Source organism: Synchiropus splendidus, chromosome 9 (genome assembly GCF_027744825.2).
Source record: "Synchiropus splendidus isolate RoL2022-P1 chromosome 9, RoL_Sspl_1.0, whole genome shotgun sequence".
Classification (NCBI taxonomy): domain Eukaryota; kingdom Metazoa; phylum Chordata; class Actinopteri; order Syngnathiformes; family Callionymidae; genus Synchiropus; species Synchiropus splendidus.
The window spans coordinates 8,485,049-8,496,832 of NC_071342.1; the positions used below are offsets into that span (position 1 = coordinate 8,485,049).

Sequence of the window (11,784 nt, forward strand, 5' to 3'; positions counted from 1 at the left end):
TCACTAATCCAGCATGTGGAAAGCAGGGACGGGGCACCAGCATCCATTTGACGTTATTGTTTCAGGGACTGACCGTGAGACGAGGAGGTTTCTATGCATGTGTTGTCTAAAGATAGACACAGTGGTGGTCTCCATGGCTGTGAAAGTGGATTACACTGGCTTTAACATCAAGACGTGCGCTAATGAAACCCAACAAGGGGCTCAGCCTGTCTGTTTGGCCAGCTGACTCCTGTCAAATACCTCCCAACACACACTCCGAACTCTCTAAAAGTAGTCCCTCGGTGCCCGCCACTGAATGCCACATGGCCTTGAGGTCAGCCCGTATTATGTTTGTTTGCTTAGACCAAACAGCACAGGGAATCGTGGCTTAATTTCCTCATCTCTAGATTAACTCAGCAAGGGCCTTTTGTATCTAAAAATGAGGCAGTGGTTGAGTAAATGGATTTCACAAACTAATTTTACTGGTCTTATTTCATTAACTATTCAGAATGTGGACGGGGGATTAAAGGCAGCGTTTCTACGTTGTACTGAGAAGAGAGTTACGAACATTTTCACCTCACAAATAAGACCTTCTTGAGGGTTTTCACTGAGATGGTTGAGGTTATCACGTGATATCCATCTCATTTTTGTGGAGGCATAACGGCGAAACCATGGCCCTGTTTGACAAAAACGAAAATCACCTGTTGCTTGTCTTTCGCGCTGCCACTGAAAAAAACACATCACCCAAAAATTCAACTGTGTTTAGGGCTGGCCCATAAAATGATCACGATACCTATTGCAGAATAACTTCCTCGACAGAAAAAGGAGACATAATCGATAGAATGTCAAACTTAATTACTGTCCCACGGGGACAAGATACTATTAGGTTTTACTACTATTACTTACTTACTACTACTATTACTATTACTATTACTTACTAGGACTGAAATAACTGGATGGAGGATTTATCTGACACTATTCAACGTGATGAGTGGAGTTTTTTGGCTTTAAATCTGGGCTCAGAAATCTGTAAGACAGTTGAGTGCAGCGCAGATTGAAAATCTGACACACTCCAGCTCTTTGTAAAACTGACTTCAGCCTTAGAGCTCAGCACACTTCCTTATTAACTCCTTAGGCGCGAGGCTTTTTTCCATTTAAATATTCAACTCTGATCTCACAAGTTCAAAAGGCATTCGCTTGAAAACTGTAAGAGATGAAGGCAGAGAATAAATGAGAAAAGTCTTCAGTGCGACCCAAGGTTTTGGAAAGAAAGTAATTCACTCATGTAATGTGTATATTATGACTTCACCTGGTAGTGACCATAGTGAATTACAGATGTTTATCAGATCCACTGGAGGTACTTTTCCTCAGTTCTCAATTTACAATGACAACGATGATGATGACGGGTGGGCATCATCACTCTCTTTTACAGCAGGACCATGAACTCCACTGCAGCCTCCATTACTATTCGCTGTGTATCCCACAGCTTCAACCGCATGGGACGCTATTTCCTCTGATTTTCCCCAATACATCTGCCGCCTCTCCATCACACCACGTGCTTTCTGCAGACTGTCACGCCAAACGTGATGATGCCACTACGCGCATCTCTTTCTGTCTCACTGTATGAGGGTGAATATTCCATTTCGACACAGTAAAATCTCCTCTACAGGTCTCTGCTTTGCTCCACGTCTCCTCGACCGCGGGGCAGTTTTCAATCTCAATTCAGACCAGAATTACAATATGAACACAAATGTCGCTCAGAAGCAACAGGTGTCCTCCAACTGGTTGTGTAAAGTGGGAACTACAACAGGCTGCTAATTTGCAGCTTGGCTTGTTAAAATGCAGCGATGCAGCCTATATTTCAACTGAGAAAGTGGCATCTGTCTTTCCTTATTTAACCACCACATGGATGACTGAATGATACCAATTTAGTTTGTGGCCTAATCTTTGAGCCACATCTCTCGGAGTAACATTTGATGCAGTAGCGTTACGAGTGCGTTCGTAACTCAGCAGCACCCACTAAAAGGAGATCCATACCTTCAAAAGGTTCAGGTCTAGTTCCTGCAATAGCTGGTCCACTGGCCCAAACAGGCAGCACCTTCACTCTTTCAGCGTGTTGGAAGTGCTGCCCCCTGTTATTAACAGACAAGACAAGTCAACACCTGAGCATCGCCTCACTGGCTCAGTTTAAGATTGCACCTAAACTTTAGATGTTTATTACTTTTTTTTTCGTGGAGGGACCCACAAACCACGGGGCAACTTCTGTTCAAAGACTGAGGTCAAGATATGTGTGACAGTGGGCTGTCCATCCTTCTAAAGAACAAGATGCCCTCTGATATTCACCGTAAAACCCCTCTGCATATTATGTACGTATGTTTTGACAATATCTTCTTTCCAGCTAGACATGTCATTCACTTTGTTTTTGTTACTGGCCATACTGTATGTAGAGCAACTAAAGGCATCACAATATTCAGAAACAGATACAAAAGCAACCATCCTAGAGTTCAAGTTAACTGCAGTCGCAGGAAGAAAAAAAGGGGGTCTAATTTTAAATCTTTTTTCTTGTGATCAAGTAAAAATGTGGGCGAATATTGCTGGAAAAATATCCCCGTCTACCTTTCCCTTTAAATTGATGACTCCAGATTTGTGCCATATAATAATCGTAATGCGAAATGTGAAAAAGCTTGAAACCAGACAGACACAACGAAATGGCAAAAGGTAAACAGAGCAGCAAAGCCATTTTGACCGGAGCCACAGAGGCAGTCAAGGTGGTGCCATCCTCCTCGCACAGTCTATTACGGAAAGTCATCATGATGATCAATACGGTATTGTGCAAGACAAAAACATCTATCAGGAGCCCGAGGAACCGTCTGATATTGACTGGGGCCCAAAACAAATATCACACTGCGGCTCTTCACCTCTGTTTCTCATCCTCCACCGCAAGTCCTCTAAACACATTCCAGCTCCACCTTGAGCAGACAGACTCGCTGATGCTGTTGAAGCACATTGAAGCAGCACAGTGATTGATGCGCAGCCGTGGCAATGCCAAACTCCCGAGCTTCTGTGATGAACAACGGCGAGAGCGCCGAAGGGAAATATGAGTTCCATGGCACGGATGCCCTTCGCTCTGCTTCCCCTCAATACCCAACCAAATGTCAAAGTAGCCCCAGGTCACCGAGAGGGGACATTCTTTTAGGATTCCCATCTAAGGAGTCCACAAATAAACAGTCATGAAGCCATGTAAGGACCACAGCACCATCTCCAGCAAGTACTTTCACATCATCCAACATGAGAAAAATTTTCATTTCTAGCTTGGCATCATTTTAAAGTGACCGCGTCTTTAGTGATATGTAAAGTTCAGTAAATATTTATGTAAAGGCTGGGGTCGTGAATTTGCTTCATGACCTAAAATTCAGAAGAATATTTAGTGTTCATCTCAAAAGAAGACGCTAAACAAAACAAGAAAACAAGCAGGAATCACCAGGGGAGAAGCTAAAACGCAGCGTGACCAACGATCCGAGGAGCAATTTCCAACTAACTTTGTCAATGTACCTCGCAAATGTCGGCAGGTGCGCAGAGCTCACCGGGAGGGTAACGGTCCGAAATCAAACTTGAGCGGAGTCCAGACGCGCTCCCAGCGGCACTTCCAGGGAGGCAGTGAGACGGGACTCGACGCCGCTCACCGAGCTCCGCAGGACCGGCACCTTCTCCTTCCGCCACCGCGCGGAGCATTGGAGGGCGCGAGGGGAGCCGCGCGGGAGCTGCTGAGCGCACGAGCGCACACTCACCCCGGATTGGTCGGACGTGAGATGACGCGTCAGCAGGTGGCACACCCGTTTGTTCCCGTTCAAATCCATTGATAATATTCACCGTCAGCCATATGCTTCTCTCCGATATTATTGTATTACGCATGAATTACATCATTCTGTAACTCATCATCAAGTGAAATTAGGAACTACTGTAACATCTATTTCCAACATGTTGTTTTTTTCGATTAATGTCGATTTTTTATTTTTATTTTTGATTAATGAGTGACTTGGAATGTGGTCCACATACGTGTTGATGTCAAAACACATGTTAAATGGCATAATAAATATTGCATGAGCTACATCATATCCACATTTATAAGGAAATAATTTGCTTATATCAGGATTGTGGGAAGCTTGCAAAAGTTTGGAGCCCTCAGTGCTGATGGGTGTCAAGGGTCGCGGTAAACACTGCCATAGATGTGTGAATATACCCTTACTAAAGTAGGTATTAGCCATCAGAGCAATGAATGAATGATCGCTGCAGAGGAGGAGCTAGCAGTGATCCCAGAGTATGAGAGGAGTGATGTGGAAACAAAGGTGCCCATCAAGGAGTAGATCAGGGCGACGGGCTGCGGATAAACAGCGGAGAAGAGAACGCCTCGGCTGTCATTCTCGATAAGGAGTAGTCAATTATCTGCACCCAGAGGGACTCGCACAGACAGGATGAGTCGTGGAGACGTGTTGCTGTTTAGTGAGCCAAGGATTCATCACTTTTTTTTATTTTTTGGTAGAGGATTTGGTCCTACTGGCATCGTCCTGTCTGGTTTCAGTTTGCAAGGCGGCAAGATGAGGATCAGCATCTCCAGTTCCAAGCGATGGCTTGTGACAGGAAGACAGGTGTGTCGAACTCCCCCACACGAGGAGCCAAAGGGTCAAGGGGCGAAAGAAATTCATCATTATTAGACAGTGCATGACAAGACATACTGTAAGAGATTAAACAAAATCAGCGTCCCCAGCTTTCATTGAACGGCCTTTAGTCCGGCATCAGTTTTTTTTGGAAGTTTCCAGACAATGGCTTCTTGAACTCTACTTTCTACAATATGAAAGCTTGACCACTGTAATCTCCTGCGGTCAGACCTTGGCCCTCATGAGGCCAGAGTACAGACCACAAAACTGATCATACAGAAATGTTGCTGACCACTCCAATTTTATTATGTACATTTTTCATTTTCCACTACAAGTTCAACTATGAATGTAAGGTCTGAAAGTCTGCAGTTTTACAACCTCAGTGTTCCTCTCCATCAAGACAAATTGAAGGAAAATAATGTGTTTTGAAATAAGGTTCCATGATATATTATATGATGTTATGTTATCTTTCTTTTCCATTTTGCTCTGATTACTTGGTATTGTCCACACAATCTTCATCTCATCTTCCCTTTGACTAGTGATGGGTAGATGAAACATGATCATGAAACAGTGTCCTTATTTTCGCTTATTTGCACTCTTGGTTTAGAAGTGATGTGATGTTTCATTCAATTATTATAAAAAAATGAGTCCAGCGAACAGTGCCATCTGGTGGCCTCTGACAATCAGAACAGTGTTTCATGAAAACCTCATGAACCCATGACTAGTCACAGCATACTGTATAATGTTTCCCCTTGAAAACTGCCAGTTCTTGATTTCAGCATGTATCAGGAGAAACACAATATTTTTGTTGTCAAAAAAAACAAAACAAGTGTCACCCACAATGGTCAACCAGTTCCACCCCGTCCAGAACAGCCTGATGGTGATGGGCCATCAATGCATGCATGAAGGACCAATGTCAACCCTCCTTTGTGCCCTGTGCTGTCACGTGGTACAATAGTAAATTGACAGTCCATGGTCCATCATTTGTTTATTTATTATCTATCTATGTAGTTTCTATTCACTGATAACTACTTATATTTCATTTATTTCGTCATATTTCTTCACATATTATGGGTATTTATTTGCCTTGTGTTGTTTGATAACTTGTGCGTTGTTTGATAACGTGAGACTTGTGTGTCTTAAATGTCTTTGGTATGTGTCAGTGTCCTTGTTGTTATTAGCTGCTGTGTCATTACTACTAGGGGAACTACTAGAGCCTTCAGGGGTGACATGGAATGACTTGGAGTGCCAGATTTGGAAGGCTCAAGCGCCATCATCGCGAGAACCAAATCTGTTCTTTCTGAATCAGTATTATCATTTCAGGTCTCCCATACCAGGTAAGAGCAGAGGTTCAGGTAAATACTGAGTGCCCTTTTTATCTGACAATAAAAAATGCTTCTTCAGGCTGGTGGCATTTATCCCCATTATGTTAGCTTAAAGGGTATGGTCACTGGTAAGTGACCCAAGGTAGAGTAGCTGCATTTCGGTGGAGTAAGTGAGGCTCAAAAGGAGTCAAAGATGGGGAGTCAGGCTTTCCATTTTTTTCCCCCAGTGTATGTGGTGTCCCAACAGGATTGTGGGTGTTTTTGAAGAATGTGTTGCAGTTTGACTGGGGAGACGATGACAGAGCATATTGTACATCTTTCACAGTCGACCTTAACTGTCTGCCTTAAGTCCTCCTCGACCGCTGGTGAGGGAGTGCTGACATTGCCAGTCACACTTGTGGACAAAAACATCAACATCACAACCATGCGTTGAGCAGGTACCAGACCGTCGGACAGAAGCCAAGGTAGATTACGTCTGGGTATATGAAGTGTGTGATGTGAAGATGAGAGGAAAGCTAGCGATGACTTCAACAAATACGTGAAAATATTAAGATTCATGCTTCTTGAGGTGAGAAGACGCTGTGAGTGGCCATTGGAGCCAATTGACAGGAGAACATTCTGCGTCTACATGTAATTCAGTGTCAAAACAAACGGCAAAATATGTTTCTCCAAAACACAAATAAGAAGTGAGTGGTAATCCTTGGAGGAATGTGTAAGCCAATTACCAGTGACTGCGGGGACCGGCAGAATTGGAGTCTGAACGCTTCCCACCGCGGACCCGCCGACCACACTTTCTCACCCGTGCAAAAACCTGGATTTCACAGACATGAATATGCGGCCATGTAGACTTCCAGCGGCATTTACATTACTCTCATTACCATAATGCCTCCAAGGCTCTTTGACACAGAGGCTCATCATCTGCATCCTGTGAGCGGAGATCTTTCCATCTGGACGCCAGGTTCAACGTGTGCTTCTTACATAATGGCGTGTCTGCCGCGAGAGAAGAAAGCTACTGCTGATGTGGTTAGTCGATGCTCTGGAGTTCATGAAGGCTCTGCCTCGAACTCACGGACATTTGCTAATCCCTCTGAATTTAATACATCTTTCTTTGTAGGGTTGCGGGATAAAAAGCTACAGAGAGATGAACACATCATATTACAATGTGGAGTGAAAATATTGACATAAACTCATTTATTTCATTTCAGTGCCCCAGATGATGAAGCAAATATTGCAAATGAAGGCTGCAAATGACATCTGGGACGTGGGGAGAAACAATTTGACACACATCAGCTCAGTTACGAGGCTTGTGTGAGTCAAATGTGTGATGTCGCCCATTCAAGCAGGAGTTGAACTGAGGAGGCAATTCAGGGACGACATGCCACACACAAGCATGAAGGCAAGTCGCGCCATGTTTCAGGCGACATTTGTAGCATCGAGTGAGGTTTAAAAAAATGGCTCCAGAGTTCCATGAGCCGCTTAGAAAAAAGAACATCAAAAAGGTGACTCTATAGTGACAAGTGCTTCCTTGTTCTTTTTCCCCTTTGAACTTTTCGTGCCTAAATATCCCCTCAGCCTTAAGTGCATTTCGTTGTGGCTGTTTAGCAAGTTCTTGGTCCACCATAATGAACGCTGCCTCTCTTGTTATCCTGTAATGAGAACCATCAACAACCAGTCAGATGCAAAACCCTCGCGTTTCCCGCACAGCCTTGTTGCGCAGCCCGTCCCCACGTCTTTTATGCTAAATTCCTTTGACCTTTGCTGCAGATCAATGTTCCAATGGGAGAAGATGAGAGCACACGGCTCAGGCATATTACGGGATCAATATACTGTATGTGTTTAATCTTTCCCAGTGATTTGACCCAACAGATCCCACTGTGAATTCAAGCGGATACGACTAAAAGACTAATTGAATAAGCGCCAGCATTTTAATGCTAATGACAATCTACTGTATGCTGAAACTCAGTTCGCTTGGAAGTATGCTTCGCCTCATCTATTTTCAAATCATGAATAATAAAATGTCCTGGAGAAACGGGCGAGGGGTTCTGGATCAGCGGACCTGCGGCGCAAAGCTCCACAAACACACTCCCTAAACGCTCAGACTCAACATTCACCTTCCTGCAATTTCACAGCAGCTGACTCCTCGAGAAGTGCATGAACACACCGATAACCCAGTTACTGTAGCCCGGCAGACGAAAGAGACACTTTTCACTTCATAATGGCCTTCACCGAGCAGCTCCGTGGAGCCGAGCAGATACTGAACGATAATAACAGATGCATGTGCATTTCTCTGGATTATTTTGAGAGTGTTTTTGTCAATAAAATATGCTGCATAGAGAACCACAGAGCTCAGAAAAATAACATAAGTTGCTCTTCACGATTAACTAACATCATTAAGATGGAAGAAACTCTTAAAATAAAACCATGATAAAATAAATAAATCAAAATAAAACAACAACAACAGCAATAATAATATAATAACACTCATCATCATCGTCATCATTTATTATTATTGATCAACATTAATATTTATTCGCAATAAAGCAGTCGGCCACAACCCCAAGGAATATGAGGGGCTGTGGACACAGAGTGCAGAGCAACACAAATTCAGATTAAAGTACTCATGAAGTTACATTCAATGTTACAAGTGAAGGTAAAAATATGAGTGGCAGGAGTAAGAAAAGGGTCCAACTTATCATGTCAGTCGACATGTAGCGTTGGTGGGAGGCTGGCACAGGTTGCCAGTCCTTCACAGGACACATTTAGATAGCCTCAAACACATAAAGTCTTTCTGCTTCATTTAAAGTGAGTCAGTTACTGTCTACCTTCAGGCGGTGTGAGAAAACCTGGAGGAAAGTCATGAAGCCAAGAAGCACATCAAGCTCCAAACATTTGAAGGATACGTTTGTGTTTCCCATTAAGGGGAGGGGGGATAAGGGTTGAAAAGAAATAATTGAAAAGACAAAAACAAATATTTATTTAAGGACAGTCCACAAGTTTATAAAAGCGGCACAAACAAGATGAGTCAGTTGGAAGCGCTTTCCTCATGAGAAAACCCAAATGCATTGGACAAGAAAACGTTCAGCTTCAACTGAAAATATCTCATTTCGGGCCTCGCAGTGGAAGCCGCTGATGAATACAGCTTGAATTTGCAGCGCTAACACTTCAGCAGCTCCCGCTCAGAAAATATCCGAATATAAATCCCGCTGTGCTGAACCGATCACTGGCCATAACTTATCACAACAAATGTATTCCTCCTCGCGAGCCCATGCTGCCGTCACAGCTATCGTGACAAGCAGCACATTCTTCATCGTGTGTGGAGGGTTTTTGATTAAATGTGCAATTTACTCCATGGAAACAATTAGAGTCCGACGTCCTGAGGGTGTTGGGTTTGTCAACCACCCTCCTTGACAAGGATCCACGCGTCTGAATACCAATGATGTCTTCAGACACTCTCGCCAGCTCATGCCTACCTCCGGTGAATGGACATGCTCTGAGCTGCTCCCTTTTATAGACATCTTATTATTCACGCTCTCACAAAAGCGTCTGAGACGCCGTCGTGCCGACCCAGATCACAGCCCCACAGTCGACGCGCTGTCATTCTTTACAAGTTGTTGGTAGAATTTACAAGGAACTTCTTTCCCTCCCTGCGGAGCTTCAGTCTGATGTATGGTGTCAGTGCTTCATCATCAACTCTCAAAGGCCAGACTTTACTGCACAGCTCTCCATACTTCATGAGGTTCACCTCAGACCAAGGGTTACAGAGGGACTAATCCGGCAATGTGAGTGTCATTTCAAATGGGACTGGACTCCATATTGAACATTTCAGTATGTGTCTGTTTGCACAAAACTCTCTGTGGTTCGCAATGTTTACATTAGCGAATGTGCATAAGCTCCACCCATTGAAATTTATTTGTTTCCCAGGAGCAGAAATCTTTGCCCACTCTGTCGCTATTGGGCAGGAGGAAACCTTCAGCCCGCCTCTGCTGACAGCTGCTGTCAATCACGATCGTCTCACTGCTGTCTTAAACGGCATATGAACTCCACACTTAGTTAAAATCTCTCGCAGCCAAAGCCTCACTTCCTTGTCAGTCCAAACACTCTGCACCATCCTGTCCGCATACTTGGTTGTTTAAATACACAGAGCTCCCGTCGTGTTGGACCAGAGAACAGTGACATCACTGACTCAAAATAAATCTGTCATGAGCAAGGGACGCGACCGCAGCATCAATGATAGAGTAACCTCTCATTTGCTGAGATTTAAGATGGGGAGAACTTAACTTCAAGTAATAACTTCAAAACAAAAATTTCATCACAGAGAGGAGGACTTCAACATGTTCAACATGGTTACGAGTGAACATCTGCGATCTGGGCCAATGCCTTTCGTTTAGGAATCTACGCAACACTCTTTGCAACAGTTTGCGACCAACAAAATCGTACTTTACATCGGTTAAACATAGACTGTAGTATGAAAAGATAAATCCAGGGGAGGACCTCCTCAGCGACTCCGACTGCTTCCTTTTCGACCGGTGGTGCTGGACCAATAGCTGTTCTACCCTGTGTGAGAAAATGACCCTTTTGTTTCTGTTTGGTATTTTGAATTTCGATTGGATGTGTTGCAGTCAAGTACATGAAACGTACATAAAGCACAAACATAAACCGCTAAGTGCTAACGGCCGCATTTACTCTGTTAAATTCATCACATCGAACCAGTGTCTCGGGACGTTGAATGACAGTAAAACATAGTTTGTCACCACAGACACAATATAACAACACTCCGACTATCCCAGGACCACACACAAGATTAGAAGTTTCCGCTAGCATCAACAGCCAATACAAGGATCCCATGATAATGTAGAAGCAGCAAGACCACCCAAGTCAGTTTTTTTATGATTTAGTGTCATTGTTTAATTCTCCAAAAGCAGCTTCACATGAATTGTAATTTGGCGGTTGGAATTAGCCGCACTCGCGTGACCGGCGTCGAACTCCACGTGTATGTTGGGGGTTTCTTGAGGGAATGCAATCAGTGGGCAATCACAGCGAGAGGTCACCTGCCCGCCGCTGGAGTGTCGGCCATGTTGTGACAATCACAATCAAGCTGACGTCCGCTTGGCGGAAGTGTTTCCGCGCGCCTGAAGAGGCGACACATGCTGACTAATGGCCACAGTCAATCAACTTTCCACTTCACTCTCCATCAGGCGGATGCCACGTCGATGATCCCTGAGCCACGGCGCTTCCACTCCGGTTTGAAAAATGAGTGTCGATGAGGAGAAAGTGACCGTAAAATGACTCATCGTACGCTTTCAGAGACCAGCAAGAGGGGCGACAGGTGAGAGAGACTTCCATGAGTAGTCTACTGTCAGTGCTGTTGAGTTTGACCCTATGCAACTCACAAGCACAATGCTAACATAGAAGACATGATGAAGGTTTATGATCATGTTTGACTGACCAGTCAAGACCATGAGAAGAGAGAAGTCCACCTGCATTTATAGTCAATGCTAAGTTAAGGGACGATACAATGTTAAGAAGATGATTTTCAAGAGCATCTGAGCTTTCGGAGTGAGATTTTATTTCGCAAGGTCTGAGATGAAAGGCCTATTGATGCTCAACGTTACGTACAGAACTTCTGACTGTGGTCTGTGTCCATTTCGTCCATATTTCTGCACATTTCCACAAAGCATACGGACACAGAGTAAACGGAGCAGTACCACCAGAAACCATGGGGGGCAGTGTTGCTGTTACTACCCAATACGTAGCTCTGTCCAAGACTCGCCTTGCCGAGTCTGCGCACGTTATGTTTTTTCCAGCTTTTTTTGGGTGTGTTCGAG

At 44.1% G+C, this 11,784-nt stretch overlaps 1 protein-coding gene across 8 annotated transcripts in view; it reads right to left on the minus strand.

Moving 5' to 3' along the window:
- LOC128764519 (muscarinic acetylcholine receptor M3-like) overlaps positions 1 to 3,697 on the minus strand; it is a 147,887-nt gene extending 144,190 nt beyond the window's left edge. For 4 of the 8 annotated variants that reach the window (XR_008415769.1, XM_053874290.1, XM_053874294.1 and 1 more), the window contains exon 1: positions 3,564 to 3,697. The gene's annotated coding sequence lies outside the window, so the exon portion shown is untranslated. Of the gene's footprint in view, positions 1 to 2,016; positions 2,054 to 3,531 lie in introns of those variants that run through there. The other 4 variants (XR_008415770.1, XM_053874292.1, XM_053874295.1 and 1 more) reach the window with 4 other exon arrangements.
- Between the last annotated feature and the right edge of the window lie 8,087 nt (positions 3,698 to 11,784).